This window comes from Copidosoma floridanum, unplaced genomic scaffold, assembly GCF_036245765.1.
Source record: "Copidosoma floridanum isolate Cflo_tuat_1 unplaced genomic scaffold, Cflo_Japanese_pri ptg000030l, whole genome shotgun sequence".
NCBI classification, from domain to species: Eukaryota; Metazoa; Arthropoda; class Insecta; order Hymenoptera; family Encyrtidae; genus Copidosoma; species Copidosoma floridanum.
Genome location: NW_028321907.1, coordinates 30137095 through 30162449, shown reverse-complemented (window position 1 = coordinate 30162449; position 25355 = coordinate 30137095). Strand labels below are relative to the sequence as shown.

Here is a 25355-nt window from a genome sequence, read left to right as displayed (position 1 = left end):
ATAAAGAATAAGAAAATTTAGATCAGTACTCACGATAGTTGAACTTCGTGAGTACTGTATATATGCATGACGTACTCACGAAGTTCAACTACCGTGAGTACTGAACTAAATTTTCTTAATTTTTTTTATTCGTTTTTCAAGTTTTTGTTTTAGTGAACTACATGAATGCAGTACTCATTTTTATAGAGCTTCGTTCTTCCTATGGGTCTGGCGACCCCCTTGTTACCTGAGAAATTGTGTGTCTTTATACTCATCTTATGTTTGAAGAACTTTGTTCTTACCGTGGGTCCCATGACCCATTTATACCCTCTGGTTTGTTTCTTTTTTTTTTCATTTCTTGTTTTATTATTTTTCATATTTTATCTCATGATTATTTCATATTTCATTACATTTCTTTTTTTTCATTTTTTTGTATTTCCTTTATTTCATTTTTTTTCATTTTCTAATTAATCTTCTTTTTTTCATTCCCTTTTTTATTTCTTTTTTTTTTTTTTTATTACATTGTATTTTTTCATGTCTTTTTTGATTTTATCTCATTTCTTTTTCACATTTCATTGTATTACTTTTTTTTCTTTAATTTTCTTTCTTACTTATTTTTTTGCAATTGTATAGCCAATTAATACTATTTTTGTTTTATTTTTACATAATTATTTAATGAGATTTTGCCATTATTTGGTTATCAAATTCAAAATAAGTGTCCTTAACAACCATTAAAATGGTGTGTAACGCGGAACTTACATATATAATGATCTTACATAATTTATTTATCATTGATTTAATAAATCACTATATTCATATAGTTATGAAACATTGTAATATGATTTGTTTGTCGAATTCGAAACAAACGCCCTTAAAAACCATTGATACGTTCTGCAACTCTATTGTAAATTTTTATTTTAATAATTTATTTATTTATCAAATAATTTATTCATGACAGTAATTATTAGCATTGTTTCAATGCCAAAAAAACATCAGGTTTAAAAAAAATTGGTCAGTATTTTATGCATCAAATGCATAAAATACTAATATTCAATGCGTAATAATGCACCTTATTCAATTGACTTAACATAACCATATTTAGGCTCATTAAATTTTTTGTTTTTTTAAATTAATTATTTAAAAAAAAAATTTTTTTTAGGAGGAAGAGACTTCTAGTAAGCGACTTCCGTTTTATGGAAATCTGTCGTTTTTAAAATTTCAGCCCCCCAGCACGCGACATAAAGAACTTTGTTTTAATAAACAATCAAATAAATAAAATTTATTATTAATTAAATGTATTATCAGTAAACGCATATGGAAATAAAAAATTAGTTACGAACCATACAATAAGTACAAGAAACCGAAATTCTTAAGTCAGCAGCGCTCGTAGCAGAGTGGGTAAGGTACTCGACCTGTATGCAGGAGGTCGACGGTTCAAATTTCTTTATGGGAAAGGGTGTTTTTTTTTCTTAGAATTGTAGAAAAAAAAAAGTTGAAGTTGAATAAAAATTATTGTGGGAAAACAAAATTTAAATTTGTTTAAAAATTAATTGCTTGGAAGTGTGAACGGGAATGGTGGGCCAAGGTGTGGAGGAGAGTAGCGCAGCACGGTTGGAAGATACAGGGTGGGGTGAGGGGAAGTGTGTGGAAGTCTGATAGTGAGAGCGACGGAGTAAGGGGGGAAATACAATGAATTAGGCAGAAGAGACTTCCGGTAAGTGACTTCCATTTCATTACAAATCTGTCGTTTTTAAAACTCCAGCCCCCCCAGTACGATAGATAAAGAACTTCGTTCTAAGAACTATTTAAATGATGAGAAAAAATTAGAATTGATCACAAATAATATTCGTAAGAAAAGAACAAAAAAGGCAGAGCAACATAATACAATCCATTCTCGTGAAACTTATAATATAGGAGATAAAATTTTAGTTAAGGCTTGTAATTTTTTGATGAAATCTACAGAAATCGTTTACAAATTTTTTGCAATATACAAAAGACCATACTTAATAAAACGTATCATTAATAATAGTACTTATTCTATATCAGATTGTAAGATAAATAAAACAGAATTGTACCATGGAACACAATGACGTTCATTTTTAGAAAAAATTTGAGGGGTGACCAACGCATACGACAACGGTTGAATCAGATGCCAAAACGCATGCGGCTACAATTAATTAATATTCAACTAAAATGATAAAACCTCGTAGAACAATGCAAAAATGCTAGCACACCTGAGGTCTCGCTGACTAATACGCAATGTCAAGTTGATGATAATATTCATATTCATTTCAATGAGCTTTAGGAGGAGTTAGACGACTTCAACATAGTCTAGGCTGGGTATCTAAGGTGGATGTCCCAGTACTCGCTCACTTAAACAGACGAAATGTCTCAATAGTCGATCACTTTTTTTCTTTTATGGGCTTTCGTTATATTTTCAATTGGGTTTATACATTAACTTGTATTGAAAAAGTAATTGCTTAGTGTCTGAATAGCTACCCGATTTATATATGTTTTGAAAATTAATAGTGAAAAAATCAGCCAGATGACCGACTATTGGGACATGACCGAGTACTGGGACAACGACCTTAATCTTTATTTTACTTCTCTCTAGGAATCGGCTGTCTGGTGCAAGTTCCTTTACGTACCCCGCACATATTTAACGTCACTTACAACGTGCTCATAAACAGATGTAGGCCTTCCAGACCAAGGACCAACGGCGCAGGGAGAAGCGACAAGCACGTAAGAAACGGCTGCTACGAAAACTTTACCACGGACAACGTTAACTTCTATACGACCAAAGATATTTGCCAACATAGCAAGGATCTTGGCAAGATGAATCAACTCAAACCACTAAGTCAATTATTTATTTTAGTGAGAATCTTGGAATAAGTAAGCATGACTCCAAGGACGAAAGCACAGACAGACCAAAGGCACAAAAGACTGGAAACCCGATTGGAAAATTTCGACCTTTAACAACACAATTAAAAGACTAGGGAACTCATTTTTTAATTTATGATCAAATAACTTATACGGTTCCAAAGAAAGAAGTCTTTTACACATCCGTTTTATAGGTAACCAATTATCAAGGCCCTATAAGAGATGGCGAGAGGCCTCATTGATCAAAAACGCAATTTCGATATTCAACGATAGAGAATCAAACATCAGCACCGTGTTAGCCAGTGGTATACGTCCTTTTGCTCTAATTCAATAGCAATTGACTTAACGCATGAAAAAGACTGCCCCTCATCCCAATCGGAAACAAGCCCTTAAAATGTACGATTTCAGGCCCAAGAGAAAATACGGAAATATTATCGTACATAGGGACTTTATTTTTAAGATTGTGAGAAAATTAATCTCGACAAGATTCTGTACGAAGGTGCTAATACAGAAGATTTTGCTCACTAAATCGCGAAACCCTTGGGCAAAGTAGGATTTCGATATAGGAAGAGAGTACAAAAAGCACGCGTAGGCCCACAACATGGTGCGAGAAAAGACAAGGATAGTCAAAAACAACTATCAGTTTTGACGGCTGTGGATAAAAATAAAATAAAGGGTGATGGCATAATAGAATGGCAGATACAGGGTAAAAAAGGACATCTTTATCCTCAAGGAGATCGGCACATAGCTTAGTCACCAAAATAAGTCTTACATTTGTTTGAAACGCACGCTTTTAACACATAGCATAATCACCGAACTAAGTCTTACATCCGCTTAAAAACGCCACAGAACTCACTCTCCAACGTTTATAGTTACTTTGGAGCACTTGACAAAAGAAAAAAGGCTAATATTGTTATGGGCGAGGAATTTTTATACTCTTGCGTTGAAGGAGGACGCGTCAAGTTAGGGATCCGAACGACCAATCAGAGCTTAACCTAATTACCTTCGACTGACACGAGCAGTCACGGTGCAATAATTTCCTGTAATTGATGATTAAAACTGCTGATCGCTCGGATTTTATATTAAGTACAAGTTGCTGTCAAAATTGTGTGTGACACTTCTTGTGTACATCCGTAGTAAAGAATGTTGAAGTTGTTGATTAATTACATTATTTTGTGTACTTGTGCGAATTGATTCTGTAAGATGAGCGTTTTATAAGATTGTTTGAGGTTGCACGCGTAGTTCAAGTTTTGCAACGGTAGCGTGTTTTGAAATAAGTAAGTTACATGTCACGTGATTGCAGAAGCAGGTATACCGCTCGATAGTTCAAGATCGCTGAGCTTTTGTTTTTTATAATTTAGAAACAAAACTCTGTGTTTTGAAGTAATAAATATCAAGTATATGACATGGGATGTCACAATATTAAAGTATAAGTGTTGTGAGATTTAAAGCGATCGGATCATTCATGATAAAACGATTTATTGAGTTTATAGTTATTAAGACGAGATATTTTTGTAAATCGAAAGTAATTATATAGAGACCATAATAATACCACGAGACTTTTGTCCGTTTATGCTTAACGATTGACGATTTCTTGAAGTAGCTAGTAATTCTAGAAAAAGTGAAAAAAGAAGGGCAAAGGTAGTTTTTCTTTATCAAGTGATTATTAATTCTAAAAGTTTTACAATTTTTTAACTATAAATATCCGAAAAATATAAACTTAGGTTCGTTTATATGATCTGTCACAATTATTTTTATACAAACAGCTATGCTGACCTTATTTTTCCTATATTAATTCTTTAACGACAGTTAACAGCATTATTAACACCAAAATATGTTTTGTAGTTAATTATAACTAAATTAATCATTACCTGATAATAAAAAGTGCTCTAACTCTTTGTCTTAATTATTTTTTTTTAATGTTTACAAGTATTGTGAGCTTGGATCTTGACTCCACCACCACTTCGTCGTCTAGTTTCCAAAACCTACTACTTGTAGATCCTGCGTTATCCTGAACCTTTTCTTGTGACAATAAATACTAACTCCCGTACACGAAATCAAGTTTTTCTTAGAAAATTAACCGTCTCTTGTGATACATTGAAGCACTTTTGTGCATACAACTTATCTTTTAAAGAAATGTAAAAAAATTTTTCTTTCGGGAATTATAGGGACCTTGTTAAAATGCATTGTTATTAATATTAAAAACATGTATTGTTGTTATTGAAAAGGTTTAGGGTACCGCAGAATCTACAAGTAGTAGGTTTTTGAAACTGGACGAAGAAGTGGTGGTAGAGTCAAGATCCAAGCTTACAATACCTGTAAACAATAGTGCAAATAAAATAATTAGGACAAAAAATAAGAAAACTATGTATTTTTAGTATATGATTAATTTTGTCATGATTAACTACAAAAAACATTTTGGTTATAATAATGCTGTTAGCAGTCATTAAAGAATTGATATAGAAATAAATAGGGTGTAAACTTCTTGTGTACATCCGTAGTAAAGAATGTTGAAGTTGTTGATTAATTACATTATTTGGTGTACTTGTGCGAATTGATTTTGTAAGATGAGCGTTTCATAAGATTGTTTGAGGTTGCACGCGTAGTTCAAGTTTTGCAACGGTAGCTTGTTTTAAAATAAGTAAGTTACATGTCACGTGATTGCAGAAGCAGGTATACCGCTCGATGGTTTAAGATCGCTGAGCTTTTTATAATTTAGAAACAAAACTCTGTGTTTTGAAGTAATAAATATCAAGTATATCACATGGGATGTCACAATATTAAAGTATAAGTGTTGTGAGATTTAAAGCGATCGGATCATTCATGGTAAAACGATTTATGGAATTTATAGTTATTAAGACGAGATGTTTTTGTAAATTGGAAGTAAATATATTGCGGCTATTCTTATATTATTAGTTTTATAACCATTTGTTCGCTTATGCTTAAAGTTTGACGATTTCATGAAGTAGCTAGTCATTCTAGAAAAAGTGTGATAAGAAGGGCAAAAATGGTTTTTCTATATTAAGTGATTATTTATTTTGTGTAACTTGTATAAAATTTAATTAATTTAATTAATTTTCTTTTCTTTGCATTTACAAGCTAATATCATAGCGTATTAGAATTTATAGTTAAAAAGATAGTCAAATGCGTAAAACCACTGATTGCGTGAAAAATTCGGTATAGTTAATTTTTATTTTAGTTTCCTTTCATTTTCTTAATCAAGGATATCTGGTTTTCGATTGTATGTTTTTTTTCATCTTAATGATACATTTTATAGGAATAGTTATAAACTACCAAAGATTTTGTTCGTCATTAAGTTCTAGAATTTCATATTTAAGTTTATTTTTGAGAAATCATATATACGAAATTACTGTTTATTGGCTCATACCTCTCTCTTTCCAATAAACACAACACATTATACATTTATATATCTTCCTATATTATATAGTGATTTTGAAGGTTTATTCCACACAACACCTTTTTACCCCTCTAGTGCCCCTCCACCAGCCCTCCTTGGCCCCCCTCAGCCACCCTTCTAAACAAAGTTAATTCTGACAGTTTTTATATAATTTTTATTGGGTTTAATTATTGCTTATCTCCACTATCTCTCCACTTTACCCCTTTAGCCCTCCTTGACTTTGATAACCCCCCTTTTGCCACTTTTCCACGACCCTCAGCCTCCTTCTAAATAGAGTGAAATTCTCTCAGTTTTAACTACATTTTTATTGGGTGAAATTTTCGGTAATTGTGACTTACGATCAAAGAGATTAATTACGGCCAGAGAGTATAACCACCATTTTTTAATAATTATTACTTCTTCAAATATCTCTGTACGTACTTAATATGAGATCTAATTAGAATTTCAAATTAGAAGGTTAAAATGAAGTTAGAAGAACCTATAATACCTTTTTTCCGAAAACACTATGTAATTAATAAAATAATTACAAAATTTTTTTAAATTTTATCTCCTAAGATATTTTCAGCGATTAGAAACAAGGCAAAAAATTTACTTACAAATTCATTAAAAGGTATTTGTTGGTTTAACACTTTTTCCGTTTTGACTCCTTCACTACTTTAGAAAGATTGTTTTATTTTTTCAACTTCAAAAAGCAAACTGAAAAAAATAACTATTTAACTCATCTTAAAGTTAGGGGGCTGGCAAAGCCCTACTAGTGTATGTATGTATATATATATATATATATATATATACATATATATATATATATATATTTGTGGGATATCGCTTCTTGCGCGCTTTGTATGTGAACCTCTTTTAACAGATAAGGATAATCTCTTTTGTAAGCTTATAGTTTGGTTTTGATTAATTCATTCATTTTGATTTTCTTGAGTCCTTATTAATTGTATAATTTATTACTTACTGAGCAAAAAAAAAATGTTGAAGGAAGTCTTACAAAATTCGAAAGACTATGACATCCCTCCAAAATATTCGAGGAATGAGGTTTTGCAAAGGGGACTGGGTGAAAATTTTGAGGCTGATTTTCAGAAAATGTAATAAAAAGACGACTGGGTGAAAATTTTGAGGCTGATTTTCAGAAAATGTAATAAAAAGACAGCTTATTCTAAATAAAGAATTTATAGCTTTTATAGAAAAAAAGACCCACCCTCAACTTTTTTTTTTGTTATCTTCAGTGCCAGGGGCCCCCTGTTTGCTATTAGCAGTTAACCCTGCGTATAATAATAGAGATTTAAAAAAAATTTTGTTAAGTAATTACACCATGAAACTTTCAACAGCAGCTTACGTGCTGTTGGTAAATTGAATCATGTTGCAATATATCCTAGTGAATGCTGCCTTATTGTTTATAGTATACGGAAATAAAATTTAGTAATGTGTAAATGAGGCGTTGCAGGCAAAATGGCCCAGACACGCTGCGCGAGCACTAAAAATTACTGTTTTTAGCTTATTCTCTTGGCATTATTCCTATCATAAAAACAACTTACAAATAGCATTTTCAATGTATTTTTTAGTCAGATTTCTAATGGAATAGTTAGTTTTCCGAAAAAAAACTGGTTTCAGTCGTTTGGACAATGTACCAGCCCTCATCAGGTACAAAAATCGATGAGTAATAAAAAATTCTTTACAATACAAATTTTAGTAAAAACAGTAAACGCAAATCAAGTGAAGTATATACTGTACCTTTGACTCTTACGAAGGAAGTGTAAAATCGTAATGCAGTCAGAGTTTCAAGTTAAGTTCCTTTTATACCTCGCACATACACAAATGACATAGTAAACGCACCTAATACAATTAAATAAGAATTGCAAGCAGTTTCTTGTAAGACGCACATAAACAGTTCATGTTTCCCTAATACTATGAATAAAAGGGGCCCTCAAATCAGGTACATCAAGTTAGTCTCCTTTTATATTGACTTAACGAGAGCTTTATAACAATTTTTTAATTTCTCTATATCTTGTTGTCTATTAATATAATCATTGAAGTGATATATATTTAACATTTCGGAAAAAAGGCGCTTTTTGTAATTTTTTTCTGTTTCTAAAACTTTCATTGTATCAAAATTAAAGTTGTGTGTGAATTCAATGTTATGTTATGGTACGATTGTATCCATTTTTTCCTCTATAATTCCTGTGTTCCGCCATTCTTAATTCTACAGCTCTCGATGTTTGACCGACATAACAGCAGTTGCAATTCGCACATAGTACATGGTGAACGACATTATTTCTATTGAGTGGCTCGGTTACATATTTTCCAAGTGAAAAGATGGAATTCAATTTATTGCTTCAACTGTATATAAGACTTATGTGAAGCTTCTTACAATAATATTTAATAGGATCGTGCAAGTGGGGAATATACGGTGATGATAAGATAAGTTTACAATTATTATCATTTTTATTGCGATTGTCAATCATACTTATGATTTTTGAGGTATTTATTTTTTTGTTTAAAAACTTTTCAATAAATTTTTGAGGATAATTGTCAGCTAGTAAGAATTCGTTAATTAATTTCAAATTATCGTTATGGAATTAAGTGTCTGCTAATTTAATGGAAAAATCTACTACTGTGTAAATAATACTTATTTTATGTTGTATTGGATGGTGGCAGAGAAAATTCAAGTATCGGCCTGAATAAGTCGGTTTTGGGTACCAATGTGTTAGTACTGTATTATTTTGTTGGATGATAATTTTCAAATCTAAGAAACTAATGCTGTTATTACATAACTCAACAGTAAATTGTAATTCCGGACAATAGCTATTAAAAGTATTCTTAGTATAGTTGAGAGATATACATATATATAGTAGGCGCACTTATGAGGATATCATTGACATACCGTACACACAGTGAAACATCAAAACAACTTCTCTTAGCATGAAATTTCAAGCAAACGCACTACAAGATCACACAGCACCGGACTACAGGGACTTCTTATTGGAGCGCCAAAAACTTGTTTATGAAGTTTGTTGTTGAAACGGAAAAAAGTCGAATTGCAATTTAAAAATACACCTGTGCAAAATTCATTGAGAGAAACATTAATTTTACTATTCAAGAATTTCTAAAAATGTTTTATTGCGTTTATGATTAAGGCTTTACTAGTATTAGTAAATAACCTAACTTCATTTAAACTTATAAGAGTGTAACCAGGTGAAACGATAACATTTTTTAAATTATTTTCTAATTTATAATAATTTTTTAGGTGTGATTTCACCAGCGTAATATTCTCATTTAAAAAATCAGAAAGAAATTTAAAAAAACTATAAGTAGGTGAATTCAGTGTCGAAACAATTATACGAATAGGACAGTATTTTTTGTGTTTTTTTATCAGTCCGTAGCAATTGGATAAGTTTTTTTTTTAATATCTTCATCAAACTTATTTAATTCATCGAAATTACCATATTGATCCCACTTCCTTAAAAAATTTTTAGTTTTTTTAATTAATTGTTTTAAAGGATCATTTTTTAGCTGTAAATAATATTTATCATCACTTAATGATTCTTCTAGTTTATTAATATAAGTTTCTTTGTCAATGACAACAGTGACATTACCTTTGTCTGCTTTAGTAATTAAAATGTGTTTATTGTATTTAAGGAAGACTCGTGTTCGCTTTAAATTGTCTCGGAGAATGCTATCATTTGAAGAAAGATGAGTAGATACATTATGTCTATTGCTACTTATAATGTTAAGTAGTTCTTTTATAACTGTCTCAAGTTTTCCAGAATATTTTAATGACTGTTTAATATTTTTAAAAAGAAGAAAATAATTAAATTTTTTAACATAAGAAACAAAATTAAATTTATCGCCCAACTCTAATGTGCTTGAGATACAATCTGGTAGCAGTGTGTTAGAAAGGTTACATAGCCAGTTTTCTTTTATTTTACTTATGCCTTTATTGTTGACAAATTCAGGGCACCAAACTGGGCCAGGGTCACTGACATTTATTGCTGCAAGTGTATTGTATACACTTTTGTGCTCGGACTTTTCTTGTGAAAAAAGGGCATCGAACTTTCCATGTAACTTGTAACGATATTCGCGAAAAATGCTATTTAATTTTAATTTCTAATAATCAATAAATAAATTTATCATACAAGATTCACAGCCATCACTTAATATTTTATCCTATATTAAATTAATTTTATTTGAAAAAAAATAGTTTTTGTGCCAGAGTCCGAAATTTCATTGTTAGAATTAACTTATGTAATTTAGACGTGGCTAATTTATGTTTTATGTTCGATCGGAAACTAAAGAAGGTAACATATTTGAGTTTGTTAGTATATTGTGCGATATGTCTCAGAAAAATGTCATAAGTCCTACATTTAATTAAAAATTTGCACTTTAATTCACTACTCTTCACTGTCTTTTAAACACAACTAAGCTTATAAAAACTAAAACTTACATTTCTACCGAAGCCTGCACGTATGGAGTTAATCACCCTTGAAAGCGATTCAAACTTCCTACGGGTAAGGATGGTTAGTAGTTGTTGTAATCTGGTGTTCTCCATACAGAGTATTTGACAGTACCACCATTGGACGTTGTTTTAAAATAAGATATTTTTTTAATTTCAATGTTTTAGTGTCGATTGGAATGGCAGCGTAAAATTGTAAAGTACCTGGTATTTATTTAACTTTATTTAATGAAGATTTACCTTTAATTCTATATTTTTTATAAGACTCTTTACTTAAATAAAAAAACTTTTGCTTCCTTGCAATAATTTTTTGCCCAGTTGTACAAGTTTTCTGCTGTTAAAGTTCGGTAATGAGAGGAAAATTGAGGACTTGTACATCTTGCACCTCTCTTCAATGTTGGCTGGCTCCAATGCCGTTACATACTCCCTTCCCATGAGCAGAAGCAAAAAGTGCCATTAATAATTAATTTTAAAATCTTTTATGTGGAAAGGTATGTTTCTAAAATTTCTCTTACTTTTGAAATGTTTAGTGGCCCTATAGGCAATGCACAAAATTTTCTTTACTACAAATTTGGATTATAAATAACTTATCATAACTTTATAAAACTCATATACAGTAATTGTATGATGATTTAGACAGACTGCACTGTTGGAAAGTCGACTGCAAAATACATCGAAAATGCCATTTTCAATATTTCTTAGGATAGAAATAAGATCGAGAAAATGAGCTAAGGACAGTGACTATTAGCTCTTCTGCGGCGAGCCTAGGACATTTCTCATAAAAGGCCGTATACGTTAATGTATGATGTTTTATTTTAACACTTTATTAAAAGTCTTAAGTGATTTAAGGAAACAATGTTTTTTTACGATTTAACTGTACTTCGTTAGTTTTTTTTGTCAAATTGGATTTTTGCATTTTTAAATATTACCAGTATAAGGAATCCAAAGTCATCACATCAATTCTAACAAAATTTTAAGGTATTAGAGTACATGTTATGTTAATACCACATTATATTTTGTTAATCATTGAAGTTAAAGTTTTGATTCAGAATAACTATTTATAAAATATTTTTGAATAAAATTCTTCTTGCATTTTTTAACCATAATGGTTTACTTTTGTAATTACTCAGTGAACGCATTTAAGTAAAAATTATTGAGAAAAAGCAAAATTGAAGATTCCGTACTAAAAATCTTATCTTATGAAAATTATAGTTGTAAATAAAATAGTAAGCTTGACGTATTAAATAGTTATTTTTTAGTATGTATACATTATAAAAAAAGTAGGTTCCAGACAGACAGGATTTTAAAAAAAAGTTAATGAGCAAATGCATAGAAATAAGCATCAACTATTACAACAACAACAAAATTATAAGTAAACATATTACTATATCAGTTAAATGTTTTTTTTTTTTTCTTAAAATCGGGCATCAAGGTGTTCTGTCTTTTTCTGGTTTTGTTGAGCTACTGTCGATGACTACCAAGTTTTCTGTAATTTGTTTACTATAAAAGTTTCGAAAAATACGTGGTGTCATATCATATCATAACAATATGTAATTCTTTAAAACTTCATGTATGAAGGAAGTAATACAAACAAACCAGTGGACAGTGGGTATTTAGGTACCCAAGTATTAAGTTATATTTCTATAAAATGATACGGCAAACAATATAATCACAAGTATAAAAATACTTTTTTTTAAATAATATTGTGTATAAAGGTGGTGCAATTATCGTGACAATGACTATACCTATGTTAATTGAGTATGTTTTCAATTGATATTTGATAAGTTAACGATGATAAACAATATATTGCGGTACAATACAATAAACATAAAAATGGGCTGGCCAGTACAAGAATGCGCTTTTATCAAATCTTCCGATGGTTACGAAACAACTTCTTCCTGCCAACGCTGATTACATCTGCAACGCCACGCACATATCTATCCCATACTCTCTTATCTACAATAGGGCATTACTTGACAGTGAATTTTCCTTCAAGACGTTTATCATACATATGTTTTTATGACAGATATTGATTGAATGCCAAACGTATATCTAAAATAGCATAAAAAATACCGACGAAAATTGCGGTTCCCTTGATTATACTATTATTTCATACATGTTCAATTTTAAAAAATTGCAATTTAACATGTATCCTCATTAAAAAATACCCAAAATAGCATTTATATGTTCCATAGAAATCTACAAATTTTTTTGTACAAAAGACTACTTTCAGATCAACCTATCATATTTTCGAATAGAACCACAAGTTAGTTTTTAAATAAATTTAGAAGAGGGAAACAAGTATGCGTAAGAGAATGTATGTAAGTACATTCACATATAAAAAAACTTGCTAGCTTTACTGCACACATTGGCATTTTTCTCACTTCTCTGAACTTTTTTTCCATGAAGTATGTCAAGAGCGTCCCTAAGTCTAGTTGTATAACTAATTACTTATTCATTATAAAAGTAACAATTTAATTATTAATAACAAACAAAAATTACAACAATCAACAAGTAAATAATTATTAACAGATAGGAGCTGCACCGCGTTGACTCAGTGGTAAACGTGCTTGTTACTGATACAACGCAGTTCTAGGGGTCGTGGGTTCGATTCCCAGTAAATCAAGATTTTTTCAAAAACTGTTTTCATCGGGAAAAGTTCCTGTGTAACCCCGGCTGTTTCGGGGCTAGTTTTTCCATGGAATTTTCCTTCAGAGTAATCCCAGGGTTTTTTCCTTGCCCCACAGGTTTTCGGGCCTGGGTGAGTACCAAACAGTGTCAGAGCTATAGGTAGGGATTAGCGGACCCGATGCTATGAGTCGGGCAGGGATCGCCGGTCTTACCAGCGAGGAGTGGTCCCTGAAACATGGGGCTTGTCCGAGGATGCTAATTAGCCTGGATCCGATGCTTCGTCAGAGAGCGCCGGCTTAACCAGCGAGGAGTGGACGTTCTGGAATAATGGAGTCTTCTCCGGGGAAAGGCTACACAGTGGCGAGTGAACCCTATGCACCAGCGGTGCAGAGAGTGTCAGCTTATCTGGCAAGGTGTTCCACCGGAGATACTCACACTGTGCCCATGGATTCAGATAGAATATGAGGAAAAAGGTTTGGAGATGAGTGTGGTAATAAACCCCCTCACATAGGTGGTGAGTGGGTGGCCCCCGCGATCAGACCAGTAGGCTGTCGTGGTGACCCGGTAAAAAAAAAAAAAAAAAAATTTAATAACATATGAGAAAGCTGCGCTGCTAAAATATACTGATTGTAAGTTTACGAAAAAAAAATTTTACTAAAAAAGTTATTTTATTGTATATATTGCATAAGTTAGTTCATAATAGTTTGCTTATCAATTTAGTTTATAATTGAACCCAACAAATAAATGCACAGTAAATACAAATTAACACTAAAAATTAGTTACAAACCACACTCTATGATGCAGAAATCGAGCTCATATGTCGGGACCACTCATAGCAGAGTAAGTAAGGGCCTCGATTAGTGAACACAAGGTCGGAGGTCAAATCTCTTTGGAAACTTTTCTTTTTTTTTTAAGGGCAACTTATTAAGTTGGTCGTAAACAGCCGCGTAAGGGAAAATGTGTTACGAAAAAACGAAGCCACCCACCTTGCGACCACTCCCTCAACACTCCAAGCTTGCAACACTCCCTCCCACTCCAACTCTCTCTCTCACAGCGCGCGCTACTCTACTGTCTACTACTCCGTCTCTATCTCTCTCTTCCTCTTTTGCATGTATTCCATGCACTTTCTTCCTCTCATGCTGCTACTATCCTTACATGTATACATATATTATAGGTGTGTATGTTTTTACGCTACGACAAAACCGATACGCTTGCTCAAGCTGAAGTATAGGTATGAAAAAAGGAAGGAAGAGAAGAACAACAGCTGTACCTGTACAAGAGGCAAAGTTTACGTATGTATATTGTATACATATATACGTGTTGCATGACCTGGTACGCGCAGAAACTCTGGTGAGTCAGAGCCTTGCTTTGCTGTTGTATACTGTTGTGTCGAATAGTATAATAGTGCTAGATTTCTTCGAAGTCTTCAAAAAAACATAGCAAAAATTGTTTTCCTTTCTTATTTATCCTTTCATATGTATACATGTATGTAAAAAGCGTGCAAAAAGAATTGAATATGTAAAATACGACAACCTAACCTTTGAAAACACGAAAAAATATTGTATCTCGGAAGAGCAGCAAAATTGGCTAAAAATAACAATTTTTCGGGTTTCCTAAAACCAAACTACATGATCAAGGTGGACAAATATAGGGGGTTGGGCTTTGCACAATCATAACCTCAATTCTCCCTTTTTCAACTGTATTTTGAAAAGAACGAGTAAAAAAATTTTTTTTTTCCTTTGCCACATTTAGAAAATTAATATCGACAACGCAACCTTTCAAAATTCAAACAACGGTCTTATCTCGCCCAAAGAGCTAGATAGACTATAAATAACTATTTTTATGCATTTTCCAAAAGGAAATCACATGATTGACGCTCACAAATAGAAAGGGGGTATGCATAAACATAATCACAATTTTCTCATTTTTTAACTATATCTAAAAAGGAATAAGTCAAAAAAGTTTTTCGTTTAGTATGGCATGTTTGGAACATAAATACGGATGTTGATAAAATCTTTGACGGATTTTTGTTACAACATAACCTCTCAAAATTAGAAAAACAGCCGTATTCTGAAATGGAAGCTAGATAGGCCAAAAGCAATTCCACGTTAAGAAAATAATCATTGGGTGCAAAAGTATATGTTACACAGATTCATACAAACAATCTTTATATTTCTAAAAATAATAAGTTATATCTAAAAGACAAAGCTACATCCTACATATATTTGCTATAAATTGATTTATTTTATATTTTCTATCACGTATTATAAGAACAATTGTCGAGTGATCAAGGTCTACATTTTTATTATCAATTTTGAAATAAGTAGAAATTAGTTATAAGCATAGGTAAATTTTAATATTGAATTATAGATAATGATAGAAAACGGATTAATAAGAATTACATTTTTACAGTGCAAAATACCTATATGTCTATTGTTTTCCTTAATCCTAATCAAATAGAATAAATGAATTTACTTTTATGATTAGTCAAAATCAGAAAAAATCTTATTTTTCGGATACAATGATTCCAACAAGAATTTATTGTACATACATGATATCATATTAAATGGACGAGCAGTAGTCTTAAATAAAAGAAATTTTTGTCCTACGTAGCTGGACAAAAGGACCTTTTTTAGGCACAGTATAGTGAAAACTTGTTTCGTTTTGCATGATTTGGCCAACAATTAGCACGTGTATTAATGTGAATATATATATATATATATATCACAGCAAATATGAAGTATTTAGAATGCACGAATCACGTGTAACATAAATAGTATGTTTAGTTACATATATTTTGGGTACGTGCACGCTCGAATACGTAATAATAATAAATTTTTTACTTTTTTAATAATGGATTCTTAAAGGCCTAATGACATTAGGTGTAATCCAGTTTTCCTTATTTCAGTTATCCTAAGTTTAATAACATTTAAGTTGGAAATTTTACTGTCACTGGAAATTTTGAAATCTGTACCTGCTTATTTTTTTTTTTTTTTCGAATTGGTCAAAAAAAAAGACAAAAAGTTCATATAACTCCAAATGCGTGGCATAGTGTGTTATGGTGGCGTTTTGTTGTATAGGGAACCGGAAGTACGTTACGGGGAACAAAGCGAAGGGTGATGAATCAAGCAAAATCTACTGTCATCACACTTTTTCTCAAGGCCACCAATCTGAAATTTTTAATTTATTCTCACGGATAACGCGCCTATAAAGGTATAACTTGGGGGTGTAAAAAGTAGGTACGTACATACAGCTAAGAAATCGTTAACCATGAGTAGTAGGAGCTGCCATTTGCAACTGGTAGCTACGGCTAGTTTCAGCTTATCACAGGAGATAGTAGCTCACTGCAGTCTTATGTATAGTTGTGTATACAATAGCTTATAAATTTACTATAGTCTGAGTTGCTACTGGCTGCAGCCATCCATTGCTTTATTTGATTGGCTAATGTTGACTGCCACTTGCTGTAGCCGTCTGTGGCTTTAACCATTAACTGTAATCTATGAATGAGATAACTAAGGATAACAGTGTTTGAAAAATATTGCTGAGGTGGAATAAAATAAAATACAAAACAACTTGATTGAGTTCAAATAACAGACGAAGCTGTATAAATATCCCTTATATTGCGAGAGGTGCTGGAAGAGTAATACTGTTCCGAATATAGCGGGGGCCTGCCGAAGGGTATTAGTGGAAAGGTTGCGGTGGCACTCAAGTACTTTTGGGGGTGGTGGCAGTGCATCACAACAAACGGAGATTTTTCATGGATTTAAATAACGGTTAAATCAACGAACTTTTTCCTTTTATTGTTGGGGGCTTTTAAATTGTGCTGGGAGGCTGTGGGCAGCAAAGGACTCAGTGAGCTCTGTCTATCATTTTATTTGATTTAAAAATCTTTGGTAGCAATTGGAATTTTTCTTATTTTTTAGGGATCATTTAGAGGGAGGAGGTTAGAGGTGTAGTGCAGAGATGTGGGAATAGTGTAGAGAGCTCTCTCCTTACAACTATAAAATATAGGGAGGTATATACATAGATATTTGTATACGCTGTTTTGGCCTTGCCACTTGCGAGCTTTATATGTAAACTCTATGATAACTTTTTTATGAGAGTTCGTTATTTTTATATCAGGATCGCACCAGCCATATCAATAAAATATTGATTAAAAAGCGTTATACTGTATAGTTCAAAGGTTAAAAAGCAAATAAATCTATATATTTTATAAAAACAATGTTCTTATGGGTATGCAAGGTAAATTCAGCTCACTTGCATAGTATATAAGTGACTAATTTCAAATACATTTTTTTTTTTTTAATGGAAGCATTTTGTGAATAATGTCACAAGTTGCAGTAAAAGTCACAGTGTTGTAAATTTCTGTAGGCACTTTAAAAGTAACCAAAAACTAATTTTAGGAAAAAATACAATAAAAAAAAAAAAAGAAATATGAGACGCATCTCACAGCCTTATTCTATTTACATTAAATTTATTATTTTGCAAAGTATAACTATATCTCAGAACTATCATCAAATTTAGGTAAAAAACATACAGGAAATTAGAGTACTGCAACAGGTAACTTGAATGCAATAACATCAAAAAAGAGATTTCTGAAACAGAAGATTTATGATAAGATAAGCCTTTATTTTCTTAAAAAGCGTTATCATTAGCACGGTGCAAAACTAAAGAAGGTGTTAGTATGCAAATTTATTGTAAAAATTACTTGGTAAATAGAAAAAAGTGTTTGGTAAAAAGTTATTGATGTATAAAATTACGCCTTTTAAAAAAAGTAATAATTATACGAATTGTCACAATTTTGTAAATATTAGTAGAGTATTTGACTTAATGTGTTAATATATTATAATCATACGGGTTTTTATTAAATATCTAAAGTTTCAGTTTCAATGCTGTATAATAATTTTAAATATAGCCTAACTATTTTACTAAAATTAAACTATTTATATAATTTTTTTTTTTTTCTAATTAACTCATTAATTTGTGTTATAACTTCCTATACGTTTTGGAAGACAATGGTTTAAGAATAGCAACTTTTGTGATTTGGTATTTTACATCTTATTCAATAAAAGTTATAAGAATATTCAATACTAACAATTATATATTAATCAGTTATTTTTTGGACATTTTAATACGACTTTGTGCCCTCTGAAAGAAAAACATTGTTTGAATCACGGAGACAAACATACAAAGACTCCACCTTTCGGATAAGATCTTTCTACTTTACGTCTACGGTAAGAAAAAAACTCTAGCAGGTATAGAAAACTATAAGTAAAAGTCAATAATTACTTTATGTAGATGATGTGTTGAACTACTTAATCTTGCAAAATAGGTATATGTGAAAGAATATTTTAAAAAACTTTTCGTGACAAAAAAAGTGGTTTCTCTTTCACGAAAGATTTATTGCCACTATATAAGTATATATAAGATATTTTACTTCTGTAGCACAAAGTTTTATAACTGACCAATTTTAATTTTCTACTTCTCTTAGCAGTACTCTATGACTGCCTGATTTTTATAGTCATAGTCACAAATATCCCAAAAATTTTATAATGTCTTACTTATTTTTAATGTGTGCTTTTTTCCTAACATCTTTTAACTCAAACCCTAAGTTTTTAATACGTCAGTCTTTGTGTTTGATAAATTTTCCATTAAATATCCTGTGCTTCGTTTTTGTAAAGAAGTTTTTTTGCGTCTTGAGATGATTTTAGAACAAAAAATAATCATTAAGCATTTTTGGCACCTGATAAAAGTCATTGTAACCGCATTAAGTATGTATCTGTTTATTAAAGTTCTACGTTTTTTTTATTTTCTAATTTAATTTTTTATACTATGAATATCTTTTTTGTTTTTCTCACACATTATTTCTCAGTTTTCAGCTTTTTTTTATCTTGTATTTACCTTTGCATTTGTGTTTTTATTTGTAAACATATTATACACTAGCGCCCCCCCCCCACTTTAAACAAAACTCCGATGAAACACCGAAGTGTGTTGACACGTCATATATAACGTTTTTAGTTAAAAATGTTACATATTTTCTTGACACCTATCAAAACAAAAATACCTTATTATAAGCATTTTTGTTCAAAATCTATGTAGTTTTTAAGTTTAAATAGTAAACTATAAAAAGTAAAAAAAAATAATGATGCGGGATAGTACCATCAGTTTCTTAAGCTATGGAATAGTTGTTGGCTCTAAGAGGCCGTTAATCCGCACTTTCTCAAACTATAATAAATTAAAAGGGCTATTTATTATAACTAAAAAGATTTAAAACTGACACTAAATATGTATTTAAAAATCTTTTTTTCAACCACACAACTCCATAACCAGAGAAACAGAGTCCTGGAGTTTAATTTCTCCATTTTTTATCGCAATAATGGATACAAACACATATTATTACATTTTTAAAACAGTTACAGTTTTTCTTTCAAAAAGGGTTACTCTTACGACTATAGGCATTGTTAAAATTTTTGTGAGCCTTAAAGGCTGCTTTTTGTCAACTTTAATAAGTTGTAATATATTTGTTGGCAAGACAGTTTGACGTTCGATGGCCCTAAAAATGACTAGTGAGCTCTTTCTTAACTTTAGTTTCTAGCAAACTAGCTGTCTAAATACATCAAGGTGATCTTCTCTGGCCTGATGAAGTAGCACCAGACTGATCGGAAGAAAAACTACTACGTCTGAAGCGTTGATGCTAGTTTTAGAGCTCTTTTCCAACCTTTCCTGTTGTAAGTCCAGAAACGTTGATGTCTAAAGCACCTTCTTTTTTGCAGAGCTCAGTTGTTTTGGTGATCTCAGGTAGGGAGATGGGTTTGTGATACTTGCCCGTTGGAGACTGTCCTGTCCTGTTTGTTATGTCCGGTTTTATTTTTTCGTTATATCTGTTAGATTTTCCCAGCGCAGACTTCGAAAAGGTTCGGTAATTCCTCGTTGAATGCGAAGAGTTAAGAGGATGATGCAGGGTCATTGGTCGCCAGGGTTTCCAGCCTGGCGACGAACTACTTCACTCGTGACGTGTGCAAGTGAATGGTTGACTTGGTTTAATAGTGGCCAGCCTTGAACAGTCTGTTAGTGAACAAATTGATACTAGAAATAGTTTTCAAAATGTATTTGTTGCCAAAGTAATTTAACGTAAAATGGCCCTTAAAAGAACCGATGAGATTGATGGTTAATTAGGGAACGTCAAAACTTATGACGGTCCTAAAAAATGCTAGAGACGATACTTCTAGTCATTTTTTATTGTTATTCTCGATAATGTAGAGCCAGCTGCGTGTAGCTTGACTATAATCTTTAGAGTCTGTGTGCACAGAGACTGTGCAGGAGAAAGGTACACCGCTAGCCGAAGAATATCTCGTATTCAGGTCCTTCTCCAGATAACTTACCGTTCACTGTTACTCGGGGAAGTAGGCCTGGAAAATACTTTCTCTGTAAACATGTCGTTGGGATAAACCACTGAGAAGAAGACTGACAAAATTTTCAACCAATGTGACTGCCCGAACTTCTCAGAGTTGTTTTTTCAGGTTTCCTGTAGCAAAATTTGCTCTGGTAGCACTGGGCTGGTTCAAAAAACGTCTAAAAAATCCCAAATTGTGAGGAGCAGGTTGTGCTCTAGCTAGATGTCTTCTGGTATTTCACCAGAGATGTTGGCGTTAAGACCACTTTTTATTCGTGACACTTGTGGTATTCGTTAATTTTCTCTGGGATATTATGACAAAATTCACTTACTTTTATTTCAGGTAGCTTCGATTTTACTTCTACGACATCTAGCAGATCTTACTGAACTAAAGCAAAATGCTAGCGTATTTTTCAAAAACTTTGAGCTTATTTATTGCTATTTTTATCAACTTTTCAACATAAACTGTACGAAAACTATCTACAAAGTTTCAAGAATCAATATGCAAAATTTCAGCAAAATTTGTAGAGTAGTTTTTACGGTTAGCAATTACAACGGTTTTTGAGAATTTATTTTATATATTTCTGAGATGTCTATTTTGTTTATGTTAATATTTAAATGTTTGGAGTTAAAACTTGTTATTTAAAATACACCGTTTTGAAATTCAAGTCTTTAGGTAAGATTTTCTTAACACTTCAGTTTCTGTTCAGCTGTAGCTATCTCTCTTCCAAAATCTTTATCATTTTGTGATCACCTTTATCATCCTTATGGTTATGTCTTAATGATAATTAAATAACTCGTCAGTTTAAAAATGTCATAACTTTGTCTGGACCTCTATCTTAGTGTACTGCAGATTGCAGTATGTACGAATACAATAAATTAATGATACATTTGCGTATACAATTCTTATATCTTAATCATGAGAAGAGTAACTTGCTCATAATTTTTTCTGTACGGGCCTCTGACAAACTAAGATATATTACTACTTTTTAACTACAAAATATTATATTTCACTTGGTAACTTAAAATATTATTAGTCGTCTTTACTTTATTATTTAAACGCATAGTTGTGCACCTCAATGATTAAATAAAAAATATTTTACTATCTAATTTTTGTGAATAAAAATTACAGAATTAAAAAAAAAATAGTTCTAAAAATTATAATGAGAGGGAAGGTTTGAGGTCAACATCATAATGATATTGCTCAATCGCAAAAAATTTTATATTGTGTTTGTACAATACGTAATATTTATTTGTGCACCTTAATAATCTAACCATCCTTTTGAAAACCCATTCAGATTTGTATTTTTGGCCAATTGTGCTTGTCCTTTAAAATACAGTATTTTCTTTAGCTGTCAAAGGTTAAATTGTAGTATTATAATTTTAAAATACGAGAAGAACCGTCTTTGTATAGCAGAAATATGAACTGTCTTTTATTCCAAATCGCAGATATGTATATATACATACATCTTTTAAATTATTATAGCTGTTTGCTCATTTCAGCTCAGCTAACTTTCTGTCCAGACCCCTATCCATCACCCACAACCCCTCACAACAAACTCCCAGTAGCTCTCTACATACCTCATACACCATTTTTGTGAAGTTTTACTGATAATCTATGAACTATCACAAAACCCAACACCTATTAACACATTTTTCACACATCCACACAAATTCTTACTTGTACTTTATTTTTTATCAAGACACCCTACCACGCTTTACCGATCTCATACATTCTGATCGTTTACTTTTTAAATTCGTATTGTTATATATTGTTCCACACCACCTAGGATGTTAATAAATTAACTTTATACATAAAAATGATTTAAAAATAGGTCACTTATACAACTAAGATTATGATAATAAATACATTTTTATGGATCCCATTTCAATTAGTGTAAAAATGAGATGTTCTTGGTGCACTTAGCTTTTTTGCTAATACTGGTGATTAACTATGTAAAAAAATTCAATTTTTTATTTGTCTATGTATGGCTTGGTACTAATAGAAACATAACTTTGAAAGAGATGTAGTTGTACGATAGTACAAACCATGGAAAAATTGCCTTATGAACAAGGTCAACTCCCAGAACTAGTCAAGTAATTCGAAAAATATTTATTGTGCTAATAGATGTATACAAAATTATACGGAAGTTTTTAATTATTTGCATTTTACTGAGAGTATAACAGAATTAAGATTTTTTTCTCTTCTGAAGGTTAAAAAATTACCAACATCTATATAAAGCTTATAGCAGTAGATTTATTTTAATACACTACGCTTATCTCCATCGGAATTTTATCAAGGGGCAGAAAAGTCTTTGTACTGAGTACATCATTAAATGTGGGAGGAGAATGAAGTCAAAGTATGTTTCTTATAATATGATGTAAGGAGTATCAGGATCTATATAAGTTACAAAAACGGCAGTACATGCAAACTGTTATTGAGTATTGCACGAAAGTGCAGATGGCCCTATCATAGACAGTCTACTAAAAACTTCCAGAAAACTCATGTTATATTGAAATAATGCTAAATTATCATACAGTGACTTACATTTATTACAACTGTTACTTTTATTTACTGTAACTGTTAATTTTCCTGTGTTAAGAAATTAATAATACGTATTTTTTATCGATTAATTGAAAAATCTTCTATATGGCTCCGTTATTCATTCCCAATACCGTTAGTGTACGTATCATCGACTCTTTATTATACAACCTGTTTTAGCTTAATATTTCCTTACCTTAACTGATTGAACATAAGGTTGTGTGATCATATTTATGAACATTGACAAGTTTCCTTCAAAGTAATAAATATGAACATCGATTTATCGCATTTAAAATAAATTTAAACTAAAACTGATAAAAGAAAAGATTGAGATATAATACGTTCCTCAGTATTTCTAATCGAGAGCACCAATTTTAGGGGCACCATGTAGGTAGTGCACCTTTTGTTAATGTTTTTGTTAATAAATAATAATAAAAAAAAAATTAAAAGAAAAGTTGGCATCACCCAGAAAGAAGAATTACGATGTCATCGTTACGTTTATACGATGCATGTAGTTAGTTAATTTCTTAAAAGATATTAAAATATGCATTTCCTTATAATTTTCGGTATGAGATCACACAAGGACTGTAGTATAATCATGCAATATCACTTTTTACATAAGAAAGTTTTTGTATGATAAAGTTATACACAAAAAAATTTATTCGTTTTTAACAAAGCATGTTTTTTATTTGCGAGAAAAAAATCCTTATTAAGTTCTATATATTTTTTAATAACTAGTAATTTACCTTGTTAAAAAAACTATTGTAGGTAAGCAGGTGATTACTTAAGATGTTAATATTCATAAAAATATATTATTTTTTTTTTTTTCAAATAATCTTGATCTTTGTTGTAACTTCGTTAATTATATTTCTATAATCATACAATGTTCAACAAACTATGAGTATAGCGAGGACTTGATAAAAACAATACAATCTAATTGATAGATACAATAAAAATTATCAAACAAAATTGCCTTGTATGTATAATGCGAAAATATGCAAATATTAGTATTTCGAAAAAAAACAATTTAAATCACGGTAATAATGTCAGATACCCGTGATAACTTGGTTGAAATGACATGAAATCAATGATTTTTCAAAGTCATAAAAGTATGTTTCACTAAAATTCAAATAATGTATTATTAATTTTGTAATATAAACCTCAAATTTTATGAAAAAGGACCAAACGTTAAAGAAAAAAGTTATCAGGTCAATTAAATGTAGTATTTTTGGAATATTCTGAGAAATACTTTTTAAAATAAACAATGAAAGGAGCTTCTAAAACAACACCATTCAAAAATTAGAAAACTCGAAACAAGAATAGTTATAAGACTTGGAAAGATACTGCAATTACCACGGCTTAATTAAGCACAATACTAAAAACTAGCAGTTTAACAAAAAATAGGACAATAATGCTTTTTTTTATTACGACTGTTCTTGGCGTAATTTTCAGTTGAAAACAACACCCCATGTGATAAGACATGATTAAATTAGAACAATTGTTTTAAAGAAGATATTGTAGTTAAATAAACCCATGCTCTTTTGCACATGTATTAAGCCTTAGAATTTTAAAATAGATCATGGTTATCGTTTAATTTATCCGTAATAAATTAAAACTAGCAAAATAATAGAATTTGTCTTATTAATAGCTTTCAACTGTCAAGAAAAACTTTTTTTATACAACACTCGCTTAGCACATTAATTTCTTAAGGTAAAAAAAATTTATTAATCGCTTGAACCAGCATATCGTTAGTATTGCTTTTAATAAGAATGATAAGTTGTATAACCTTTTATGTATCCTTGGACTTACGTTACATAACGTATATATATGAAGGGATAAAACAAAGAAGACGCTCAGTTGATTTTATAACTAAGGATGAGTGGACCTTATTATTACGAAGAAGGCCTATCAAACTGTATACAAAAATTTGCGTGATTTATGCAATACAAGCATATGTTATGAGAGCCAACTGATTATTCTAAGAATAAATCGTCACCCACTTCTTCCAGTCATTCACAACACTATCATAAATAGGATGAAAGCTGAGACCATTGAC

The 25355-nt window shown here is 31.2% G+C and overlaps 1 protein-coding gene across 1 annotated transcript in view; it reads right to left on the bottom strand.

The window, feature by feature from the left end:
* Window positions 1-25355, bottom strand: part of bchs (WD repeat and FYVE domain containing 3 bchs) — a 1547413-nt gene that overhangs the window by 590136 nt on the left and 931922 nt on the right. The gene's annotated exons all lie outside the window — the stretch shown is intronic.